Source organism: Brachycentrus maculatus, unplaced genomic scaffold (assembly GCF_059751285.1).
Source record: "Brachycentrus maculatus isolate JH-2025_06_01 unplaced genomic scaffold, ASM5975128v1 h1tg000120l, whole genome shotgun sequence".
Lineage (NCBI taxonomy): Eukaryota > Metazoa > Arthropoda > Insecta > Trichoptera > Brachycentridae > Brachycentrus > Brachycentrus maculatus.
The window spans coordinates 472,968-500,091 of NW_028280873.1; the positions used below are offsets into that span (position 1 = coordinate 472,968).

The 27,124-nt window shown below is 34.1% G+C and overlaps 1 protein-coding gene across 4 annotated transcripts in view; it reads left to right on the forward strand.

The window, feature by feature from the left end:
* Positions 1–27,124, forward strand: part of Ypel (Yippee-like) — a 190,374-nt gene continuing 163,250 nt past the window's right edge. Inside the window, exon 1 of one of the 4 annotated variants that reach the window (XM_088259793.1) lies at positions 1–407. The gene's annotated coding sequence lies outside the window, so the exon portion shown is untranslated. The remainder of the gene's footprint in view (positions 408–27,124) is intronic. The other 3 variants (XM_088259794.1, XM_088259790.1, XM_088259791.1) reach the window with 3 other exon arrangements.

Genomic DNA, 27,124 nt, shown 5'->3' on the forward strand with positions numbered 1-27,124 from the left:
AGACGCGCAGTATGGAATTCGACTTGTGTGTCATGTAAAATTGGCGCATACTTGGACAATGTTTACATACTACATTTGAACAAACCGATATATTTAAAATATACAAATCCACCTGCAAATAAACTCATCTAGATGGATTAAACGCGTCGCAGCCGCTACAAACGAGTGACTATGAAATTTGCGCGCTACGGCCGGCTATCGAACAAGTGTGTACCATAGCAACTAGCTGGAGGTACATAACAGAACGAATAAAATCGAAGTGTCGTTCGCGGTGTGTGCGTAGTGGATTGCCGCTGATGAAAGACAATTTTTGTGGCGACAATCGCGCGTGATATTGACAAAACTGATCACCATCGCTAGCTGACAGTGATTGTTTTTCGCAATGCCGGAGTTCGATACATAGTAAGGTAAGATAAAGCAATACCAGCGCGCTTTGCGCGGCCCCTGTCTTTGTTTCGCAACAGCACGAAACAAATACAACAGCCATAATTTGTCGTGTATTTGGCTTATAAACCTTATAAATGCATCTCTCCTTGACCGTTGTGGGGAATGTGTAATATATGTGGGTTATATTTTGAAGAGAATAATCAATATTCGGTCAATATGTCATGACCTCAGTTGGGTCGGATAATATCTAAACATGCTGGCGTACAGTTCCGACGATTATTGTTGCTATGTTTTATAAGTGTGCATGTCGACTCGAATCGTTTACGGATATTTGTGACGTTTCTCGCTTTACAAATAGTGGCATAGATAAATTTGCGTCTTTCGTATGTCAGTTGTTGTGAAGATTATTCTTTGTTATGGGAGTCAGCTGTTTGGTTTTGGGGGGTCTTGCGCAATAGGATACGACTTACGTTCGCTTCTTCTGTCTCTTCCCGACACTTACGTAGAAAGTGACAGCTTGCGGATATACTCTTTGTATTATACTCCTTCCATTATGAAGTAATAACGTAATAATGTTAGCATAATTAAATTTTCTAGGTAATAGCTATAATACATTCCATAGTTTTGGAGTGTGGTCCCGTGGTTAGTGTCGCGGACTCTTGAGTTGGAAGTTTCTGGGTTCAAATCCGCTATACCACACACAATTTGATACCTATTTTTAATGAGCTGTTTAGGCTCACAGAAATAGTTAATATATTATTAAATTAAAACCAATATTTTTAGCTTTTCCACTTTATTTTTATTTGACCAGCGACCGGGTTTCGTCGTTACCGACATCATCAGACTGGTTCACAGAAATAGTATGAAATTGCTGTATTTTTGTAAATTATAAAAACACAAACATTTGTCTTTGAAAAAAAATACATACTGTGACATGCGAATTGAATTTACATATAAATAACGATTCAATAAATACATTCACAAAGGTACTTAATTATTTTTCGTTTCATTGACCCCTGTATGCACCCAAAATGGTGCACAAGGCACTTGATGCGGTGTAAAATCTAAATTAATAACCGAATTGGGTATATTCTTCCATTACGGAATATATTTGACGAAATAAAAATAAAGCGGAGGTCAGGACGAAGGACATCATGTGTGTATGGGAAAGGAAATGGAGAAGGATAGATAGGAAAAACTGTTGAAAAATTATTTAAATAAGGTACATATTTTGTTCCTGACCTATTTAAATACAATATAATTTATTTCAAGACTTTTATCGATATTTCATCATACTATATATGAAGAAGTCTTCAATATACATGAAGAAGTCTATTTAACGTGGGAACATGGAAGTCTGGGCATTTATAGGGTTTTAAGACCTGTCATTTTTAAATGTCCATCCTTGTTTAGATAAGTACTTTTCGAGCCAATAATATACTTAAAAAGAGAAAACATATTATTTTATCATAAAGTAAACAAACAGCATGTAATATTTAATGTATAAATGGACTAAGTACGGCCGTTAATAAAGAATAAAAATAAACACTCAGACCTCGCTTTTCGTCGTTTCACTTTGCGTTTTTTCAAAGTTGCGTCGTTACTAAATTAAGACTCATTTTCGCTATCTTTGATGTTTATATGATTTCCAATGGAAAATAGCAATTCGCTTTGCGTTGTTTCAATTTGCGTCGCGATATTTTGGAACGTATCAACGACGCAAAGTGAGGTCTTAGTGTATACGAGCTTACCATTTTATAGTGTTAATAATATCGCTCACTCCTTTTCAAGAACGTCATAAATCAAAAATCGTCAATTTTCAGTTGTACATGTTTTCGGAATGCCCAGAAAATGTACTATATCCCAGCAAAAGGGCATATTTTTAACTTAATATTTACACGCTACAGGGCAGAAAGTGTTGTTTTTGCATTTTGAAGAAAAGGTATTGTTTAATTATTTTTTTTAATATACTAAATATTTTTCAAATAGAGAAAAAAACCTTCAGGTTTTATCTAAAAAGATCTGTTGCACAGTAAAAAGTTCAATAAGTGGCTCGATATTTATTTTTAATACATTGTATTATATTTTTAAACTTTAAAAACGTTCTCCTGAAAAATCAAGTTTTTTTATTTATGACGTTCTAGAAAGGAGTGAGCTATATAATAAAATAAGTTATTCTGGGTTTACCTATTTGACCTGATTATAAGTTCGTGCATCTGCTACCAGTCCCATGTACTCATTATCGTATATATTTCTTGATTTATTCACGTGAATCTGATATAAAAATAGTTCGTCGGGAATCCGAATTGCGTTCACGCTCTTCGGCGGGAAGTCGAGTGAAATGAAATTGTATATTTTTCAATTTAGATTCATATAAATCTGGAAAAACTCAATGTGAATATTGCAAAACAGTTACATGCACAATAACTTTCAGTTTTTTTTTATTAAATGTGACATCTCAGCGTAGATGAAGAAGAATTTATTTATTTCATAGATACATACGTTTTTTTTACTATATTGCTCACCCCTTTCTACAACGTCATATATCAAAATACTTGATTTTTCAGGACAACGTTTTTAAAGTTTAAAAATATAATACAATGTATTAAAAATAAATATCAAGCCACTTACTGAACTTTTTACTGTGCAACAGATCTTTTAAGGTAAAACCTGAATGTTTTTTCTCCATTTGAAAAATATTGAGTTTATTTAAAAAATAATAATACAATTCCTTTTCTTCAAAATGCAAAAACAAAACTTTCTGCCCTGTAGCGGGTAAATATTAAGTTCAAAATATGCCGCTTTTGCTGGGATATAGTACATTTTCTGGGCATTCCGAAAACATGCACAACTGAAAATTGACGATGTTTGATTTATGACGTTGTTGAAAGGAGTGAGCGATATGTATTACGGCTCTCTAGGCATGGCCTGTGTTGAGCCGAAATACTTACATGTTAATATAATTTATTTTTATTAATATTGGTTATTATATATTTTTTATATAATATACATTACATACAATACATACAATAACAATTTACAGAATAAAGGTTTTACAATAAAATAATTACACCTGGACTTTAATCAATTCACTTTTTACCTTGTCCCTTCCAACGAGAAGCAACCGTCGACGGACACTGTTCTTAAAGACATGATCACTACTGGAATTTTTAATGGTTACGGGCAGCAAATTAAATACCTAATATTAATATAATAGAATATAGAAGTCTGGGCTTTTACGGGGATTACGACCGTCATAGCCTGGTTTAAGTGATGACTTTACACTTGTGTAACATTCGTTAATTCTACCCATGATTTTCAACCACACTACTCAAATTCTTAGAAGTTTTATATACTTATATGATATATTTAACTACCAAAGCTTATACTGTTTCTACTTTTAACCACAGCTATAATATTGACGTTTAATTTTATCGTTAGTTTGGTCTATTTTGTCGTAACGTTCACAATAATATAATGACACAATAGGGTATTATCACTCGGGAGTAATACCTAATTTAGCATACTCAACTTTTAAAGGACTTTGCGTAAGACTTGTTTTTTGTTTATATCAGCCAATATAATCAATATTTTCATTCATTATTTTCTTTTGCAAAATTCACCTTCGTAAAAACGTTGTTTTCGTAAGTTCGTAGCGAATGACGTCACAGAAACGAATCCACACTACTACTATTACAGCTCTATAAAGCAGATACATAAAGGTATACGCCTCATAATACACCCGATGACGTATAGGGGTGTCCGTTTTTCGTTTTATTAAAATATCTAAAGTTTAAACCTTAATATCTCCCTTACTTCTCTACATATTTCAATAAGAATTTTACCAATAGTCTTGTGATTTTTCATATTAATTTATTAGCCAGTAATAACACATCATGAGAATGATCCATCTGATGATAGGCGATTGCAATCATTTATGTTCTTTTTCTAAAACAAAACAAAAACTGTTTTTTTTTTAAATGTAGAGGTAGGTAAATTGGCCATTTTAAACACGTTCCGATTTTCGATCTTTTTCCAAAAGATTTTTGTTTAGTTTAAAAATCAGGTCACGATTTCCGATATAATAGCACCGATGGTAATGTGGTAGGTGAATAGCCCCAATTTCCGACTATTTCTGACCATCTCAGTTACGTTAAAAGTATAAACACAAAAGCAAACTACGTAATATGAGGATTGAGTTATACATATGTAGGTACTAGAAGGTGACTACCGTACCGGAGGTCCCGAGTTCGATTCCCAGAGGGGGTCAAGTAAATATAAGTGATTTTTTCACTCTAATATTTATTCAAAATTAACCTGGACTGGTATCTGAAGCTGAGGGCTGATCACTTTTCCTTCATGTGTTAACGATCAAGATAACACTGCGTTTATATGATGCAGTGCCCTATGCACCATTGGGTGCGGATAAGGGTTTGAAGTACTCGAAGGAGTGAGGCGTTCAGTTACTATTTTCTATGATTGAACTACATATTACATATGTATGTACGTAAGTCATTGTTTTATACGTGATTTAGAAAGTTCGGCATTAAATCAACCTTAGCGTTTGTAATATAAAACCGTGGTTTAAAATAACTCTCATAAAAATAACTTATCGAAAGTGTTATTCTGACAGATATTTCTTTTACCACAAATTTTATACGTAGGTACGAGTGATATATTTATAAAATGAGTTTTTTTTCTATTTTTAGATAATTTCAATACTGTGAAAGAAATTTCATTAAATTATTACTATTTTCAACTTCGTGATCGTTTTTTAAACTGTGTTTTTAAAGTATTTTATGCCTCAGCGATTCTCAAATTTTTTTAGCGGCGGAACACTTTAGAAACATTAAATATTTTAGGGCGTCGAACACGGCTCCCGTGCCTTTACAAATATCGCAGTCACGCGTTGAATAAAGATAAAGATTCATAGCCGATTTTATGTGTTTTGAAAGCATGAAGGAATACATTTATGACGTTTAAATAGAAAGTAGAAAATGATTTTGAACAAAGTTATGGGTTTTCAAAATTTCGCGAATTTGACATTATTTTTAACGCTTCGAGGGTTGTTCATTATTTAATTATATTATTAAAAAAATATATATATAATTACATAATTTATTTACAACATTTTCAGTGTGTCCAAATACGTGTTCACAAATCTGGATTATCTCCAATTATGAGTTATTTTTTTACATTATTTTTTGACATCTCTACAGAGATGAAGGAGAATATGGAAGTCTGGGCATTTACAAGATTTAAACCAGCCTATGACGGTCGTAAGCCCTGTAAATGCTCAGACTTCCATATTCCTCTTCATCTATGTTGAGATGTCAAAAAATCATGTACTTATATTCATTTTATAAAAATCATACTAAAATGGATAAACTTTGTACTACCGAATTCTACAAGAGTGTATAAATTGATATACAACAATAGATACCTCCTCGTATAACCTAAATAATTCTGTTTTGCGGTATTTGATGGTAGCATTATTATAGATTTATTATGCTGTTTGTCGCGGCGGACCCCTCGCAGGGGCCTTGTGGAGCCCCACTTTGAGAGACTCTGCTTTAAATATTCAAAACATTGAAAATAAACATGACAGGTTTCTTATTGCAGTAGGCACTTAAATAAAACCCTATTTTTTAATATATTCTCAAAATTATCTATATTTAAAGCATTTACTTTGTGGTTAGTCATTTTTACTTATATACTAATATTACTAACATTTTTTGTTAAAAAAAACTCATTTTTGTATTTAAAAACGCAAAAACGTGTGTAGGAAATAGTTACATTTTTTTGTATTAAAAATGTAAGGAAATGTGATCAGCCCTCCGCTTCAGATACCAATCCAGGGTAATATTGAATAAATATTAGAATGAAAAAATTGAACCCGGGCCCTCCAGTAGCTCCAGCTAAACACGCTAGCTATTACACTATGGAGGCGGACAAAGAATATTTGCGAGTACCCCCTTATTTTTTTGTTTTTGTATTCTACCGTTAGGGCGCTTGTGGACTACACGGAATATTACTGTCCGACAGTCCGGTTAGCATGAAAAAACGGATATACTTTACAAAAAATGCGCGTGAAAACACGTGTGGCCTCTTGCGCAGTCACCCCCTTAAGTATCATTATGTAGATAGACACCAGACCCTCCGCCTTGCAGATCGATGGGATGTCTTCCGTCCTCGCAGTGTGCAGTTCCCTTTCAGCGATGCCGTTGAAGCGTGCATCGATGCTTTATGCTCGGTGCAAACAAATATACATAAACAGGGTGTCCCATAATCCTACGTATTCCTTTCAAGGGGTGTTAGGCCAGATTATTACTTACCAAAACATGAAAATATGACCTCAGTAAGAGTACCTTAGTTTTTTCCAGATTTATCCACTTTTATGAATTTCCCGAACGTCTACGCCTTAGATCAGTTTTTTGAGTGCAACGTTTTTTAATTTTTCATATTTTAGGGTTCGAATTTTTGTTTCATAATACTGAATAAATATTCTATTAATCACAGTCCAAAATATTACGATTACTTGCTTGCCTTGGCAGGAAAAAAAATATTGATGAAAATGACTGCAAAAAAAAGGCAAGTTGTTTTGAGAGTTCAATTTATATCATTTCAAAAACAGTATAACATTTACTATATTTTACTTTAGAAAAAAAGATATTGTTTTTTTTTGTCCGCCTCCGTAGTGTAATGGTCAGCACGCTCGGCTACCGTTTTGGAGGTCCCGGGTTCGATTCCCAGGGGGGTTTAAATAAATATAAGTGATTTTTTCACTGTAATATTTATTCAATATTACCCTGGACTAGTACCTGAAGCGGAAGGCTGATCACCTTTCCTTCATGTGTAAACGATCAAGATAACACTGCATTATATGAAGCAGTGCCCTATCCACCATTGGGGTGCGGATAAGGGTTTTATTATATTATTATTAATGCAAAATAAGCTGATTTTATAATTATTTAATTTATTAGGAATTCAGATGTAAAAAAATGGAATTGAAATAAGGAATACGTAGGATTATGGGACACCCTGTATATAACTAGCTCGCTATACAACTACAGTATACGTAGTTAGGAGCAGCGTCCTGACGCTGGGGTCACCGCTCCGGCCCGCGGGCCATTTACCGTTCGGCAGGACGCGCCCATGCGAGAACCGCGGTCCTCTTTTTTCCTCATTAAAGATTATAGATTTTTGTCACGATGTTGGTTTATTGGCTAATAAATTACTATGAAAAATCACAAGACTATCGATAACATTCTTATGGACATCTATAGAGAACTAAGGGAGATATTAAGGTTAGATCTTTATCTTCTTACCTAGAAAAAAAAATCCTTTAACCACCCTCATTAATTCCTCTCCTTTCCTTCTCCTTCCTGCTAAATCTGTTTTTTTTTTTATACCATACCTTTTCTTTTATCTCTGAATGTTTTTAATAGTTATTATAACATATTTAACATAACAAACATTTTTGACCAGTTTAAAAAACTAACTAACTAACCATCATGCCGCTTCCCCGCAGGGGTAGGCAGAGAGCAAAGAACGCCACACCATTCTGTCTTTGCAAACATTCTTCGCCACTTCCACGTTCATGCATCTCCTCATACATACCCGCTGATTATTACGACTCCTAACCTGACCACTTTCAAGTATTTGGCATACCTGATCGTGCCATGTTTTTATCGGTCTTCCTCTGCTTCTTTTTCCAATTACATTCGCCTCATAAATTTGTTTTACCGTCCTTTCTTATCTCATTCGTTCTACATGTCCAAACCATCTCAACACACCTTTCTTAATTTTATCAATAATTCTTATTCTTCAGCTTTGCATTCCTTCCTTATTTCACTATTCGAACATCTATCATACATCGTTTTGTCACACATTCTTCTGAGAGATTGCATTTCGACTGCATTCAGTCTACTTTCATCCTTCTTTTGCCAACTCCATGTTTCACTTCCATACATTAGAGTGGGATAAAATGTCGATCATTTTTTTACTTATCAAAATCTTTTATGCCAGAACGTTTTCTCCACAGGTTGAAAATGGATAAAAATACGTTTTAAAACAAATGTGTTTTTTACTTCCCTATATTTCTGGATGAAAATAGGATTTTGATAAAAATAAAAATTACATTAATTCGGAAACTCGTATCGATCAATCTGGCGAAATTCCACATTGTTAGCATTCGCCGGATAAACCTTGAGACTTATAACGCAACGAAGATCACTTCTAATTTTTATAGTCGGGAGTTTAATGCGCTTTAAAATGTTCCTAAGTCCGTGTTTATTGTTAGCATTCCGAATCTCAAAGTCGCTCAGACTTGTCTATATACATTGTGAAACAATGCTGCACTTCTTACATTACGAGATATTTATTAATTAAATTTATTCAGCGTTGTTTATAATATATGTTCTCACTATCTCGGCATTCGTACAATAACACGTCGTTATCCAACGTACACATTATCAATGCTTACCCAGATTACCGCTATGAGCTGAAAAAAAAAATAGTCTTAATTTTAATGGGAATTGTTATTTTCTAAGACCGAGAAAACATGGCACGATCAGGTATGCCAAATACTTGAAAGTGGTCAGGTTAGGAGTCGTAATAATCAGCGGGTATGTATGAGGAGATGCATGAACGTGGAAGAGGCGAAGAATGTTTGCAAAGACAGAGTGGTGTGGCGTTCTTTTCTCTCTGCCTACCCCTGCGGGGAAGCGGCGTGATGGTTAGTTAGTTAGTCAGTTAGTTAGCTTTTACATGTAAAATTAAACTTACAAAAAAATAGAGTTGTTATAAGTATAAGACAAGGAAATTCAGATACATAAAATAACAGAAAAGTACGATCTGCATTACAAAAATTACATCAATAGTTTTTTTTTTCTTTTTTTGGGGGTACTCTAAATTGTATTAAGTTTAAGAGGTCAGTAGAGTCGTATTAGAATTAATTATTTTGTATAGGATTAAAAGGTCATTAATAGTTCTTCTCTCCGGAAGTGAATTGAATTTTAAGCTTGATAAAAGATAATTGTAGTTAATATTGTGAATCGGAATAGACACCTTAAAGTTTATAAATCTTAAATTTTTTTAAATTTTTTTTCAATGTTATGAGAATGTGGGTATATTATAGTGAGGAGACCATATTGGCAACTTAATAAGGCATAGTAGATACTGGTCGTGTTTCTATATGGAACGCGAGTAATCCAGGGTAGGCACTGCTTTTCTGCCTATATGGAATGTACACTTCCGCTATATACAGGGTGGGGTTGAGTTCACATTTCTAATCGTTTCAGGCGACGCACTGCTTGTTTTTGAAAATGCCCTTACGCGGACAGCAAGCATACTATTACCTAGTATGCAATTATTTATGTGTGAACTAGAGCTAAACTGTAGAATAAATAGTAAATATCGGTATTTCTTTTTTCTAGTAATAATTTCAATGGTTTTGTTTTTTTTTTTACTATTTCAGATATTGTTTTATTTATATTTATTTTTAAGATGAGTTTTTTAATCTTCGTCCTGTTTTTAAAGACATTTTTTTTAAAAACGCTTTTTTGCTAGGTTCTTTTGTAGCTAGTTCTAGTTATAATGCTTTATTAGTTTTTGTTTAAAATAATGTATTTTTATTGATGGCTTTTCCAGATTTAAATGTTAGCATTCAACAGACTATACAATCATTGGTTGGATGAGGGTTTTCTGTACATTATGTAGCTTAAAAAAATACTGACTAAAATATATGAATAAATCAATAACAAAGTATATAGTTTTTTCCTCTTTTATTTTATTTGACCAGTGGTCGAGTTTCGTCGTTGCCGACATCATCAGACTGGGAGAGAGTAGAAATAATTCTAGACTAGAAATTATAGCATATACGACACGACAGGGGTTAAAAATTATGATTTGATATAATTTTTCCTTCAAAATTAATTTAAATTGGATGAATCTATGTAGTTCATCATAAAAATATTTTCATGTAAGATATGGTAAGGTTTTGAAGCTAGAAAAATTATATAAACATAGAATTTTGTCAAACCTCCAATATGACGATTTTAATGAAACCCGGTCACTGGTCAAATAAAATAAATATGGAAAAAAACTACCCCATGGTAGACGACTCCCGGGCAGACCACCAAAGAGATGGGCCGATAGCTGGGAATCGACGTCGCAGGAGGCTAATCCCTCTTAAAAACAGGCCGCAAGGCCTATAATAATAAAAAGAAGAAGAAGAAGAAGAAGACTTTTTACATAAAACTTAACACTTTACTAAGGTTTTGGACTCCGTTTTGTTAAGAATATTCTATTTCGAATGAAAAAAAGAGTGAACTATCATTGTCTTGCACTTCATTGTTATCTAGTAGAAAACCTATTTCTAATGGATCAATTGTTTTTATTTTCATTTAGAAATGCATGACATGAATCGGTTTGTTTCTCCCAGCCAAGATGAATATTATATAATTTCTTTGTTCGATCCCTTATTCCCTGCGGTGTCTAGTTTACGTTTCCATTTTATAAATGTCTTAAAGTGAACTTGGTAAGAGAGTCGCGGGGTTTTCGTGCTGTACAGTTGAAATCCTTATATCCGTCGACTGTTCTCTCTCTATTCGACCGATTCGCTATTCGTCCAACTAATTTGATTCGAATTCAACTCGAGAGTCGCTTGATGTTCGAGACAAGTTACAAAAGTCGTACTACACGATTTTAATGTTACAGTAGTAGTTAATATCCTATTTCATGACAATATGTGTCAAAATTGAATATTTTATTAATATTTATTACCACTTTTTCATGAAAAATTATAGTTTCATGTAACACATGTTTTGATGCATTCCGCGATTACGCATCATTTTTAAACACCTATAAACGCATGTACGGTGTTTGAAAATGATGTGAAATGTACCGAAACACGTTTCACTATACATTTTAACAAATAGTGGTATTTACCAAGTAAAACTTAAATTATGCATAGATAGATTTTAATTTGATACACCTATAATATTAAACATGATTCTGAATTGAGAAAACGACCTTCCGCTTTTTTTAATTTCCATTTCTTAACACATTCAATTCACGGTTCAATATTTTTTTTTCTGTAAGTATTATTATAATGTTTAATCTTATTTTTCTATCTTTATTTATTTTATTTTATTTGTTCGGGAATTGTACAGCTTTACATTAAAAAAGTATATAATAAAAAAGTTACATTAACAAAAATAGTTACATTAATAAAAATAAAGCCAATTTATCAATTCCGCATTTATGTTATAATAACTATTAAAACATTAAGAGATTAAAAAAAAATATAATCATAATCATAGTTTATTTATTAACAACTGTGGGTCCTTATTCAGGAAGTCTCTTATGTCTGACGAATTGTATTACTTGTAATGTATTCTGCGTCCTTTGTTTGATCTCTCGCGGTAGTTCATTATACAATTTCGGTCCCTGGGGTATTACTATAGCCTATCCTTGTCATGTTGTCGATTGTTGCGCTTAGAAATGTCCTGGCGTTCCCTATCATGCCTGTATTTACACATTGCTATTCCAAATGGAAATCCGAGGCAGCATTATGTCTACAAATAGCGAATGTTTGCCGTGTATTGTTGGTACTGCTGCAAGGAAGTCTCCTGCACCCGCCATGAATCTAAATTTACAACTGTTTATACTTTGATTAGGTGCGCTTAACAAGTGGTTATTATTCCATACGGTTGACTGAACTTTTGATAAACACCCAGTGTTAACGACTTCATTATCAATTTCTTTGTAAGAAACACGAGACTGGTTGTTACAGCCATATTTGTACTGCTACCATTACGCAGTTTCTCGTCAGGGGTAGGCAGATAAGATGGTCCTGACGTACACTCCTAGCTTCCTTCAAATCCAAACATCTAGTCATACATCCCCTGCGATTACGTATATTTTTGACACCATCAGATTTCAGGCTGTGATTGATCTAGTTGTACTAAGTCTTTTTTTCGTACTACTACTACTACCATCACGCCGTTTCTCTGCAGGGGTAGGCAGAAAAGATGGAACGCCATAATCTTCTGTCCTGACGTACACTCCTAGCTCCCTTCAAATCCAAACATCTAGTCATGTATACCCTCCGTTTACGTAGATTTTTGACACCATGAGATTTTAGGTTCTAATTGATCTAGTTGTGCTAGATCTAAGTCTTTTTTAGCCGTCTTCGTTCTGTTCTTCCGTTCACATTTGCCAAATATACTTACTTATTCTCTCGTTATCCATTCGCTCCACATGCCCATATCTCATTCGAAAAAGTCTTCTTAATCATTTTTAATAATATCAGTTCTATTTTTTTATGAAATACAATATAACATCCAATTTGGTTTGTAAAACGTCTAATTGGAAGAGAAAAAGCTCATATGTAACAATTGTTAATTAAAAAAAAATAATCTAGAAAGAAATATGAACCGTGAAAAAGTAGCAAATACCATCCCAATCGGCTAACCATAGAAGAAACAGTTTTTATTTTATTTTTATAAGGAATAACCCGCAAAGCCTCTATTAGAGGCTTGTCTGCAGGTAAGATTGTAGGGATAGGGAAGATGAACCCGCGACGCCAGTTTCGCAGTCGGGCGTCTACCCAACTACGCCACGGCACCTGTATTTACCCATTTGATTACTGTTGAGATGTCAACTTTTATCATAATATTCAATATTATTATACATATGAAAGATGAAAGTAGACTGAATGCAGTCGAAATGCGATCTCTCAGAAGAATGTGCGACAAAACGATGTATGATAGATGTGCGAATAGTGAAATAAGGAAGGAATGCAAAGCTGAGATAAGTATTATCGATAAAATTGAGAAAGGTGTGTTGAGATGGTTTGGACATGTAGAACGAATGAGTGAGGAAAGAACGGTAAAACAAATTTATGAGGCGAATGTTAGCGGGAAAAGAAGCAGAGGAAGACCGAGAAAAACATGGCACGATCAGGTATGCCAAATACTTGAAAGTGGTCAGGTTAGGAGTCGTAACAATCGGCGGGTATGTATGAGGAGATGCATGAACGTGAAAGAGGCGAAGAATGTTTGCAAGGACAGAGTGGTGTGGCGCTCTATTCTCTCTGCCTACCCCTGCGGGAAAGCGGCGTGATGGTTAGTTAGTTAGTTAGTTAGTAATTATATATATGGTATAATTCTTTTTTGGGTGACACAAAGTAATTTTACCTTGACTGTCTTAAGTATTATATAAAGTTTTATTATCGATTTCCTATTGAGTACCTCTGTAAACCCTGACGTTGCGGCAAGCCACGAGGCGTCCTTCCCGATGCACCGCATCGTCGCTTCAAGTGGTCCGTTATCTCATTATATCCGACAAAAGATCCCAGATTACCACACATAACCATCCACTTCGGGCATCCACAGCACTGGTCGTCTCGACCGGATCGCAGTGTCGCCGGGTTGTTCAGCCGAGGAAGGGAGTTATCGAGATAATCTCGATGATTCTGGGTGATGTTTTCACGGGAGACGTCCGTGAATACGGACGAGGGTTGGCTTTGTGCGGATTTTCTTGATTTATATAATGTCAAGTCACCTCGGCGTGCCCTTGGCGTACGGATGTCTCGAGCCTATGCTTATGGTAGTCTTAATCTTATATACAGATTGCGAGTATATTCGTAAATTTGATAAAAAAATTTGACTAATGATTAAAAAAAATTAACGTAATTTTCCTTTATAGATAATTGATTAATATATGGAATAACTATAATAAGTTTTTTCTTCTTTTTACCATTTTTCGCACCACATAGTGTGTACAGCACTCTATTGGAAATGTTCAGTGTTTCCTTGACGGTAATTTCATGAAGGCAAGGTGATCGGATTCGTGTTTTAGATACTTCTAGAGAAACACCTTCAAAAGTTTTGCATCAAATTTGAAAAAAATGAAGTTTAAGTCGCTTTTGGTATTTATTTAAAAAAAAAAACAGCTGTGGTTCAAAGGAAATTGCAACCTCAATTTTTGATATCTCCGCATATCTATGCGGAAATACTTTAACCTGGCTGTTTACAGGGCTTGCGACCTGTCATCGGAGGGTTTAAGTGGTCACTTTATACAATGTATCACTATTCTACCCCTTTTCTATGAACAGATTAATGTCAAAAGTTGTATATAGGTATGATGTATTTCAAAAGGCAAAATCCTTTCACATACGAATTTTCAATTAAAATTTCAGTGGTGCAATCTGTTGTTAAAAGATAAGTTAAGTAATTATAGATGAAACTTATATTTTATGTTTGTAAAATGAATTTTTGAGATTTTATAGAATTAGTCTAAAATATATTTAAATTTTTAACCCTTTTTTATTAGACCAGATATATATATATATATATATATATATATATATATATATATATATATATATATATATATATATATATATATATATATATAGATATATATATATATATATATATATATATATATATATATATATATATATATACATATATATATATATATATATATATTGTAGGGGATGAACTACCTGTTTAAATTGTCATAAAAGCAAGTAGTAATATTAGCTTGTTCTCATTCAAGTCGATGCTTGTGGCGCAGTTACTCATAAACATAAATTCGTGTCCCATCAGGAACTATTTAGATTTAAAAGGTAAGCGTTGTTTTCGTGTATGTGTGTGTGTGTGTGCTCCATCCCAAATTATCGTCTTTGTATGACCGTTAGCTCTTCCTCGTCCTCAGGTTGTACAATAGATCCTTCTGTCACGGGCAACGTTATCCAGGCCATGCCTTCGAATCGTGTTCTCTTTCTGGAGCAAGTGTTTAAATAAATAAAACAAGCGTTTTTCCACTCGAAAATTTATTAAATAATTACTGATCACCTTGCCCTTATGCAATAAACGATCAAACTAATATTGTATCAATTTGACGCGGTGCCCTATGCACCATTCGGTGCGGACAAGGGTCAGGAGTAGTGGTAGTAATTATTTGAATGTGTATATATGATATGTCCATAAACAATTACATTTACGAGAATAGATGTATCAAAGCTTATCTTATTGCGCTATAACAAATACAATTTAATCAATTTCTTAGGTTAGAAGCGAACATTTTAATTGAATCCGTTCACTGCGAGCTTGAAGAAGAGATCCTTTTATCCTCATCTATCGGATAAGGCTGAACCGAGATGTTTCAGTTGGCAGTAAGTAGATAGGTACGCACAATACAACTGCGCAGAAGCGCTTTTTACTAGGTGGGTACTTTGTATTTTGATGGAAAATGGTAAAGTTATATTTGAAGCTAACTTCTCCAAACAGTGCACTAAGACCTTATTCGCAATAATATAATTTATTAAGCGTCCGGTTGCGCTGAGAGCCGGTCGTCACTTTACGCCCGATATTTGTTGTTGTTGAATATATCGTGGGTATACTGGCATTAAACGTTAACTCGAAAATATGCAGTTTCGACTTAATGATGTATATTATAAATGAACGTTCCATTAATTGACAAAATACACAAAGTAGTTTGTAATGTCATATTTAAATGGTTTTAAAAGAAAATTAAACTTTTAGTTTAAAAGTGGGTATTTTATTCAGGCTAAAAGCTTTAAATAACAGGGATTTAACGTTTTTTGCCAGTATACCCACGGTATATTGTTTTTTTTTTAATACATATTTAAAAATGTTATAATAATATTTTTAACTCCTTCTATTTCGATAACTTTTTTTCTTTTCATAGCCATATATTTACTTCGATTTTTTTTTTTAAATGTATTCAATACAATAACGGTTTTTTAATAATAAATAAAAGATCAATAACGTCAAATGTACCTGGGTTTATAGAAAATTATAGTTTGTTGCGATTTAATTTATATTGAGCCTTAAGTACAATTATTATTCTTCTTCTTCTTTTTAATGGCTTTTATAGTTTTGGCTAGCCATTGTCGAGTTATTTTAAATACAATTATCGATTTGGCATTAATTTTTTTATAAAAATTAAACACTAGTATACAACCATTATTTTTATTTATTCATTTAAACACAACTTCTTTCGAGAACTACAGATGTTCTCATTCACAAGTGTTTTTGTATTCATAATTTTGTTTTCTATTCTATTTTTACCTATTGAAGATAACATCTGTAGTTCTCGATATCTTTAACACAATGTTGATAAAATTATCTTACCTCTCATTCAGTTAATTTAGTCCATTGATTATTAAAAATACCTTCTGCACCTAATGACTATCGCGTCTATATATACGACAGACCAATGACTTCCAAGTCTCTGAGGTAAACACAACACAGATTTATAAATAGTTTCTGAGAATATTCCTGTGACCCGCCCGTGTTTTCCGAGTCACGTTGATCGAGTTATTTGTTAGAAAAATAAGTAAACTAAAACGTTGCATAACATCACCGCTTTCACTTGCAGCTTTCAATTTCTCTTGGCGCCACACTTTGCCATAGTTGTACCTAGATTCGCGGCTTGTTCATCGGTACATAAATATTAGTTTAGTAGACTGTCTAATGTTCCAAGTTGCGTTCTACAATATATCGCTCATTTGATGCAACAATGACGTAATTGTTATTTTTAACCCTCCCTTCCCGGTGTTGTGTACCTTGTACACATTGCTTCTTATAACCATAACATCTCTTTAAATATAATAAATGCAAGGCTAAGATTTTAGTTATTCCTTCATAACATATTTACGCATTGATTTAAAAAAAATATTAATAATAATCAGAATTTATCGGGTACATCGGTGGTATTTTGTACATATCGGAATCAAATTCCTGTATAAACAGCGCGTGAAGAGTGTACGGGAACCGCGACACTATATTCGCATCTCAATATAGATGAAGAAGAATGTGGAAGTCTGGGTGTTTAAGAGCTTATTTCCTGTCATAGGTTGGTTAAGTGATCACTTTACACACGTGCAACATTCACCATTGTACCCACGATTGACAACCACATTACTCAAATTTTGGAACTCTTACACGACACTATACATATGAGTTCACTGGATCCATCTATGGCGGGGTGAGGAAAGCTTTTCTTATTCATCTTTGTTGAGATGTCAAAAATGTAAAGTTATCTACATTACTTACCATAGTTAGCGCGCGTTTATCTTTCAGCCAAATGTACAATTAATTATTTATTTCGACAAACATTTTTAGACAAATTTCATATTTTTTTTCTTCCCAAATTTCATTGATAGTTTTGCTCAGATTCCTATTTATTTCGTCTGACATTTCGGACAAATTTCATTTACTTTTTTTCCTTGTCTATGCATAGTTTTGCACACATTCCCGCCATATTTGTATGTTAAGTCGGGCACGCACGGATGTGGGTCAGCGTATTGATCTATGCCTGCTCCTAGACAGGCATAGGGCTTCCAGTATCCGCCTAATGGATTTGTTTACTTAGCAGGGATGAAGTGTATCCCACGCAAGGGAATAATTTGATCAAAACGTGCCATCGCATGTCGCGGGCAAATCTGCGCGATAGTTTACATGGATCATAGTGTCTGTGCGTTGGTTTACATGGATCATAGTGTCTGTGCGATGGTGTACATGGATCATGGTATTAGCGGGTAAACCGCGGAGAAAGGATCTGCAGATTGCGTAACTAATTATTAAATAAATATTAGCCATCGTCATGTTTAATGCTTAATTAAATTTCTTGTTGAATCCCAACGCGGTTTTGTGCTTCATTTAAAATGAAATTCGGCATTCATCGAGTATGTTGTATTTTCACAATATTATGTGTGTCAAAATTTTTGGTCACAAATTCTGTAATTTGAGGAGTTTTTTATATGAAGTTGTTTTACTGATATCTCAACATAGTTTTTTTTAACCCTTATCCGCACCCAATGGTGCATAGGGCACTGTATCGTAGCGACGCAGTGTTATCTTGATAATTAATTTCATGAAGGCAAGGTGATCAGCCCTGCGCATTTTGTACCAGTCGAAGCTGATATTGATAAATAAATATGGGAGTTGTTCGCTACTTACATAAAGGCAAGGTAATCACTCCTGCGCTTCAGGGACCAGTCCAGGGAAATATTAAATAAATATTATAGTGTAAAATCACATTTATTTTGACCCCCCCGGGAATCGAACTCGGGACCTCCAGCACGGTAACCAAACGCACTGACTGCTTCACTACGGAGGTGGACATAGACGAAGAAGAACAATATAGAAATCACTTAATACGGGTGTAACATGCGGGTAACGCGTTGTCCACTATGATCAATGGTTAGTATTGCGTGTTTTGCCTCTTTGTACCTTCAACGGGTGGCGTTGCCACTGCGGCCAGAAAAGCTGCCAAACTTGTCCAAAGAAAGTGTTTTACCTGTGATAGATATAAAAACGCGCTTATTCAAATGCAAATTTCGTGTCAAAGTCAAGATTTTTAACAAACGAATATTCACATTTTTATTTATACTAGTATATGTAGATGTTTTATATTTTTTCGTCCGCATAAATTTTTGTTTCCGGGTGGGTACTTTCAGTAATTATTTCGTCTTCCTCCAAAATTTTGATGAAACCACTTTATCGCCAGGTAATTAACGAACACGAGATCACTGCGTCGATACGATGCAGTGTCACCATTGGGCACTGCATTGTATCGAACTGCGTTTGTTAGAAGGGGAAGTATGAGGAGAAGAATGAATGAATCCACTCTTGGACTGATTACTCTTATGGGTACTTTCAGTAATTATTTCGTTTTCCTCCTAAATTTTGAAGAAACCACTTTATCGCCAGGTAATTGACGAACACGAGAACACTGCGTCGATACGATGCAGTGTCACCATTGGGCACTGCATTGTATCGAACTGCGTTTGTTAGAAGGGGAAGTATGAGCGGAAAATTGAATGAATCCACTCTTGGACTGATTACTCTTATTACGCGCTGTTATTTCGGCCCCAAGGCGATTTGCGGTTTGCGTAATACCCGATATATTTATATTCAGCATTGGCTGTTTTGGTTCTGCTTGGCCGAGAACGGATCGGCGGAATTGGCATCAAACCGGGCCGTTTTGTTTGAAAATCCCGATCTATCCGATGAAGTGTCAAAGTTGCGAACACGAGGTAGTCTGGCAACTGTTACACTCCGACTTGGAATATACACAACTATTTCGGGCTCATCAGACTCTTCGGTCGGTCTGTGGAAATTTGATCAAATTAAATTCCAAACTCGACCATAATCATATTATGTTAAAACAACAACAATTTAGTTATTTCCTTTAATAAAATAACAACTATGTAATTTTTTCCACGTTATTTGACCAGCAACCGGGTTTCTTCATAACCGAACTCAGATTGGTCACCAGGTTAACGAACTTAGGAGATAACGGACGAAATAAAAAAGGGTCTGATGTAAACAATTTTTAGCGGCCACGGTAATCACACATTATGTCTGAAAACTTAAAGTGCATACCCATGCAGTTAATTGGCGCAAGGGTGGCAGTAGTAGTGCTAGTAAGTTCTGTGAATACCTACACATATTTGTTTTCTCAAAGATATATAGATATTTATTGTAAAGATATAAAGATATAGATATCACTGTCGAGAGATCTTTACAATTGTTGGTAACGTCGGTGGTTAAATCTAATATACAAATACTAGAGTATACAGTGTACGAATACAGATACTAGAGTATATATCCAGTATACAAATATGTACTAGATTTAACCACCGAGGTTACCAAAGTTAACTCGATAGAAGAGAAGAGTTTTTTTTTGAGAAAAACATATGTATGGATATTCTTAGGACTTCACTGTTACCATCGCCCCGATTTACTGCGGGTAGATAGAGACGATGGAATACAAAATTTTGAAGGTACTCTAATTATTGATTGATTTTGAATTTAATATATCGCTCACTCCTTTCAACAACGTCATATATCGAAAAACTTGATTTTTCATGAGATCGTTTTTAAATTTTAAAAATATAATACAATGTATTAATAATAAATATCAAACCACTTATCGAACTTTTTACTGTGCAACAGATCTTTTTAGGTAAAACCCGAATGTTTTTTCTCCATTTGAAAAATATTTAGTATATTTAAAGAAATAATTAAACAATACCTTTTCTTCAAAATGCAAAAACAACTCTTTCTGCCCTGTAGCGGGTAAATTTTAAGATAAAAATATGCCGCTTTTGCTGGGATATAGTACATTTGCGAAAACATGCACAACTGAAAATTGACGATTTTTGATATATGACGTTGTTGAAAGGAGTGAGCGATATAGGTTGTGGAGCTTTAGAAATCCAGCTTTTTCCAGTCGTTATTTTGAATGTGTACGGGAATGAGTGAGAAAAGTATAGATAGTCTGTACCCATCTGATTTATTATAGAAACATACTGAAATTTATGTAATGAAACGTGTGAACGGGCTTGTTTCTCTACGCCAATACGCTGTGGGCGTTAGTTCTACTGGCAGTTCGCGCGCGCGGACCTAACGTCAAGTTGGTCCAACATTCAATTAGCGGCTAATCAAAATCTCCCAACTACTTTTGCACCGAGCTTTGAAGACATCCTCTTTTCCAGTGGCATGTTCCCGAGAGTTCCGAAAGTGGGCCATTATGGATAAGGCTATTAAATTAGTGAGCACCGCGCTATACTTTGATGGGCGCTTTTGATTTGAAGCATCAAACTCGCGTTATTTTTTTAATGTAATTGGAATGTTAGTTTAATGGGTGCAGTCTGTTTTAAGTGATTCAAGTTTGTTTTAATGTGATCGTCGACCCGGAAGATGGGGGAAATATTGCTATGCCAGATCAGTTGGCAGAATAGGTATAGTCAAAATAGGTACTCTGCTTTTTCTTCCACTTTTTGCTTAGCTATAATCATTAATTGCTCTTGTATTTAGAGAAGAAACGAAGCGTATTCGAAATATAAGCACTGCGCCGTACATTGGTGGGTGGATACTTTTGATTTGAAGCATTAAACTCGCGTTATTTTATAAATGTAATTGGAATGTTAATTTAATGGGTGCAGTCTGTTTTAAGTGATTCAAGTTTGTTTTAATGTGATCGTCGACCCGGAAGATGGGGGAAATATTGCTATGCCAGATCAGTTGGCAGAATAGGTATAGTCAAAATAGGTACTCTGCTTTTTCTTTCACTTTTTGCTTAGCTATAATCATTAATTGCTCTTGTATTTAGAGAAGAAACGAAGCGTATTCGAAATATAAGCACTGCGCCGTACTTTGGTGGGTGGATACTTTTGATTTGAAGCATTAAACTCACGTTATTTTTTTTAATGTAATTGGAATGTTAATTTAATGGGTGCAGTCTGTCTTAAGTGATTCAAGTTTGTTTTAATGTGATCGTCGACCCGAAGATGGGGGAAATATTGCTATGCCAGATCAGTTGGTAGAATAGGCATAGTCAAAATAGGTACTCTGCTTTTTCTTCCACGTTTTGCTTAGTTTTAATCCTTGATTGGTTTTGTATTTAGAGAAGGACCGGACATATAATTGGAATGTTAATTGAATGGGTGTAGTTTAAGTGACTAAAGTTTGTTTTAATGTGAGCATCAACCTTGAAGATGGGGGAAATATTGCTATGCCAGATCAGTTGGCAGAATAGGTATAGTGAAAATAGGTACTCTGCTTTTTCTTCCACGTTTTGCTTAGTTTTAATCCTTGATTGGTTTTGTATTTAGAGAAGGACCGGACATATAATTGGAATGTTAATTGAATGGGTGTAGTTTAAGTGACTAAAGTTTGTTTAATGTGAGCATCAACCTTGAAGATGGGGGAAATATTGCTATGCCAGATCAGTTGGCAGAATAGGTATAGTGAAAATAGGTACTCTGCTTTTTCTTCCACGTTTTGCTTAGTTTTAATCCTTGATTGGTTTTGTATTTAGAGAAGGACCGAACATATAATTGGAATGTTAATTGAATGGGTGTAGTTTAAGTGACTCAAGTTTGTTTTAATGTGAGCATCAACCTTGAAGATGGGGGAAATATTGCTATGCCAGATCAGTTGGCAGAATAGGTATAGTGAAAATAGGTACTCTGCTTTTTCTTCCACGTTTTGCTTAGTTTTATTCCTTGATTGCTTTTGTATTTAGAGAAGGGAAGAAACGTATTCCTAATATCGTTGGTAATTTTGAATACCGCCTTTCGCCGTATTGACATATGAAAGCAATCCTTTCATTACGTATACGTTAGAAGACGAACTTGTAGTCCCTTAATTCTATGGATCAAACGTTTCTGTTTGCTTTAATTAATCTACACGTATTTTGTGAAGTTACTCCGTTCGTAGTCTTTTCACTAAAAGTTTCATCTCAGCACAATCTCATGCATGTACCATGAATCAAACATTGTACAGATAAATTAAATTTTAAATTTAAGTTTAACTTAGTAAATACCACTATTTCTTAAAATCTATTGTGACACGTGTTTTGATGCATTCCGCATCATTTTCTAATTTTAAAAGAATTGGGTCCTTGGGACGTTGAAGGTTAAAGAGGGAGTAGGAGCAGTTTCTTATTTTTATTTATTTATTTATCATTGCTATTTTTTTATTTCTTAAAAACAAAAGTAATAGAGTGAAATTAGTTGATTTTTATTACAACCCTCTCCTTATCATTCATCGTTTACTTTGTGTCATACTAATTTAAAAAACACTACTTTGTGACTACCGGTTTCGGAATAATCATTCCATCATCAGTCAAATGTAGACTTAAGTGAAATCGTTATGGTCTGCTATGGTTTTGATTTCATTTGGTTGATATAATATGAGCATCACCTTTTATGTGTAAAATGTCATCCGTATTATATGTAATAAATTTACAAAATGTTGGTAATGCTAATCCCACTCACCGAGATTTTTTGTCTACCGATTTCGAGACGTTCCCGTCTCTTCGTCAGGACAATCACTACACGAGCATTCAAACAATATTACACGTCTCTACCATAGAACTATTCACACATTAAAAACTACACAAAATATTATTCACGTGCGTTTTTGGTCGACCTGAGGACTAACATGCACAAAGTAAATGAAACTTATCCGTGGTCATTGACCGGTTTCGATTTATCAAACATTTTTTACAATATGTGTTTACGTTGGCGGTTTATTACTATGAACCAATATCCTCTTGAAAGGATGGTGTGAAGGAGAGTTTGAATTTTTGTTTTATTTGAAGCTTTTACCTAGTAATGTTTCAGACGTTTCATTAAGCTTTTAGAGATTGTATTATTTTGCAGATAGGTTGTACAGAAAAGAGATTTCTTAAAATAATAATTCGTTTTCAATAATTATATTGTAGGTGGTATACAATTATATTTCATTTGATGGAATCTGTAATGGCTTTTTAGTATTATAATAAAAAAATTATTACTACCATTACGTAAAATCTCACAGATTTTTATAATATTTTCTTCTTTCTTTTCCACGCAGTGTTACAAATATTGATTTTTTTATCGTTTACTTTTTTTTTTTACTTTTTACGGTACATATTTTATTTTTTATCTCACTAGGCAGAACCCGTGACGAGACGTTCATTTACATATATAAAGAAATATTATTTGAAAATTGCAAATATTACAAAATAAAATATAAAATAAAGTAATATAAACAAAATACGTACAGTTTAGCACGGTGAGAAATTGACAAGTATGCAACAATAATTATATCGTAGTCATACAGGAGAATGTGACCAAGTGCATTTTTTTTAAAAAAACGTGATTATTGACTACTTGATATCTTACTAGCTTAATATTGATTTAACTGAAAAAATCACATACTGATTTTAAACTTGGAAGTATAATATGTTGACATGTTAAAAATGACTTACTGAATTGATGTTTATTTTCTTGCCAAGCAAAAGTGACTTAAATGGCCCTCCTGAACATTTCACGTTTTCATATTATTTTTTAACATCTCATCAAAGATGAAGAAGAATATGGAAGTCTGGGCATTTACGGGGCTGACGAGATGATCAGATGTTAAAAAATAATATGAAAATAACTCCTGTAATTGGAGGTAATCCAGATTTTGTGAACAAGTATTTGGACACACTCAAAATGTTGTATTTAACGTTTTGTTAGTTGGTCACTTTCTCATGTACGACTACGATATGTTAGATCTAGAATTCGCTTCGTTTCCTCTATTATAATATTTTTTCAATAAACCACATAACCCTTCTATTGCGCTTGTATTTGTTCGCATGCACACAAATGAGAAGCATTAATATATATTAATTGCTTAATTAAAATGGACATTCTGAAAAATATAAAACGATTTTCAATGTCCACAATCTCGCATTCTGCTTGCGGACACATGATGTATTTTGGCAGCGATTTCCGACGGGGCGAGGAAGCTTGGCACGCAACACTACCGGGTGCTACGATTACCAAATGAAAACAAACAACAGAGAACAGGTTTTTTCAGCCATGAATTATAATAACCCTCGCGTATTATGATTGATTCGTGTTGAACGTTAGCCCTTTCGATTTTGTTTGATCTTGACATCATTCAACCTCGAGCGAAGGACATTGGTTACATAAACCAAGCTAGGACACAAAATGCCGAACCCTCTTCTAGCGGTACGGAAGGTCTGCTGATGACAGTCAACAGTCCGGCTTCTCCTGAGGTGTTTTACGTGTTTTCCTTCCAGCAATGAGCAAATGCTGAGATGTTTCTGATTGGCCCACACTAGATTATCCTCCCTGTTCCCAACACAGATTCAAATAAAAACATAGTGAATTATAATTAAAATACAACTTTGTTTTTAAATCTCTATTTTTAAATATGATTTTAAAACAAAGTTACATTTTAATTATAAAATGGCAAATTTTTGTCAGGTTTCATACCTGACAATATCTTGTGACAACAAACGTTGTGATTTTTTTGATTGTTTATAAAAAATATACCTAAAAATAACCCGAAGGTAGGGTGGTTAAGCAAAAAAAAATCATTTACGTTAAATGTTACCCGGGTTTCAAGAAAATTTAATTGTGGACTATTGATTATCCCGCATTAAGAGTTTAAGTAAGAAACTCAGTAGTCGACCGTTCGTCACCAAACTGACCGCTACCGCTGACCTTGTAATGGAACGCATCGTGTGGTGTGAATTCTCAATTACCGTGTGGTTTTCCAAGTTCATGCTATAACCAATACTAATTAGGTCAAACCTATAAATTACCGTAAGGTATATTTTCATGCATAATCTATTCCTGAAGACTTTTACGGTTCCAGAACTTCAAATTATTGTTTTGTAATATACATGGAAAGGAAATAAGGGTTTGGAACTCCCCATTTCTGTTTTAATTTTTAAATCAATTTATTTTATTTTTACAGTCTTTGTAATTATAATTTAAAAAAAAAATCAAAATGCTTACCGAAATTCGTTTTATCACTATCTCTCACTACTTGCCAGAACTATAAAAAATTAGCGCATTTGAAGAAAAATGCATTATTTTGTACAATATTTTAGTGTGCAAAATATCTGTATACATACCTGAACATGACTAGGTGATCGTCGAAACCGGTTGGAGAAAAAAGTACGAAAAATGATATTGGTTAAAAACATTTTTGTTGGTGTTTTATTTTGTATAGAAATCGTCTTAAATTATATAAAATATGTAATTATATTAAATAAAATAAAAATAGTCATGTATATAATATTCCCGATGTGTAATTTCCATTTCTCATTTTGGGACATGGGATTAAGGTGAACAAGACTGAAACACAAATAAGAAATAATTGAAACGGAAAATCACAAAGTTAGTGCTTCAAATATAAAATTATACAAAAAAATAATAAAACAAAACTAGCACAGGGCATTTTTTGCCCTGTGTTATATTTCATAAAATATAAAACAATACATTTTTTTATAAAGTTATAAAATAATTTATTACAAAAAAAGCCTTTTGATTGAAAATGGGTTTTCTTTTCCGTCCTCTTAGGGGATGAAATTCCGTTTTTGGATCAGACGATAGTATGTCTGTATATAGGATATTGTTATCACGATTGCCTCGTCATTAGTGAATCCTAATGCCCAAAATAGTTGTCATCTTGTCGCCATTGGCCCGCGCATTCGCGGTCACGGCTCTAGCGTCTCGCGTCGCCTTTTGTCACATCCGTCGGCCGTCCATTCCGCAAAGCGATCGTGTAGTCTGGCCGCTATTGTCTCTGGTCGTTTGGCGCCCGGCGGAGGATGCGCGTGCGGCACAATATGCAGATCGTCTCGCTCGCCGGGTGACATGGTACATACATCGCTCACTCCTTTCAAGAACGTCATAAATCAAAAATCGTTAATTTTCAGTTGTGCACGTTTTCGGAATGCCCAGAAAATGTACCATATCCCAGCAAAAGAGGCACATTTTTAACTTAATATTTACCCGCTACAGGGCAGAAAGTGTTGTTTTTGCATTTTGAAGAAAAGGTATTGTTTAATTTTTTTTTTAATATACTAAATATTTTTCAAATGGAGACGAAACCTTCAGGTTTTGCCTAAAAAGATCTGTTGCACAGTAAAAAGTTCAATAAGTGGCTTGATATTTATTTTTAATACATTGTATTATATTTTTAAACTTTAAAAACGTTCTCCTGAAAAATCAAGTTTCTTGATTTATGACGTTCTTGAAAGGAGTGAGCGACATATCGGTCATTGCATACTGTATTAGATGCTGAAGGTCGTGACAGCTCGCCGGACGCACCACGTCTTGGTTTAACAAGTAGATCGACAGTACATTTTTGACATCTCAACATACAGCCCTGGC